The sequence below is a fragment of the Pseudomyrmex gracilis genome, unplaced genomic scaffold (genome assembly GCF_002006095.1).
Source record: "Pseudomyrmex gracilis isolate BER0280 unplaced genomic scaffold, ASM200609v1 scaffold_264, whole genome shotgun sequence".
NCBI classification, from domain to species: Eukaryota; Metazoa; Arthropoda; class Insecta; order Hymenoptera; family Formicidae; genus Pseudomyrmex; species Pseudomyrmex gracilis.
The window spans coordinates 21,752-22,170 of NW_018020848.1; positions in this window are offsets into that span (position 1 = coordinate 21,752).

The window sequence follows — 419 nt, forward strand, 5'->3', positions numbered from 1 at the left end:
CGTATAAAAATATATGCATATAAACGTTACTCGTTCATTTTATCGAATCCAATTTTTTATTGCAATTTCACAAACATCTCACGCACGTATAATCATTTCGTTTCTATAAATATTTCGGTCATTTGCTGTGCACGAATTTCGTGTTATAACATGGAATGGCGTCCGTCAAGAGGCGTTCTCTGTCTTGCACTCCCATGATGTCTAAAAGATCATTATTTATCGGATAAACACGAAAGAATTGATCTATGCAATAACATTTTCTGTGTTTTTATACACGTACACAACGCGTCACTGAATCGCGGAATAGGCGCGGGGATCGGGGGGCAAGCGGGGCGGTTGCTCGTAGCGCCAATGAGCGCCGTGCGAACTAACTAGTAGCAATCGGTTGTCCACAACTACGTCGTGTCGATAATGTAACT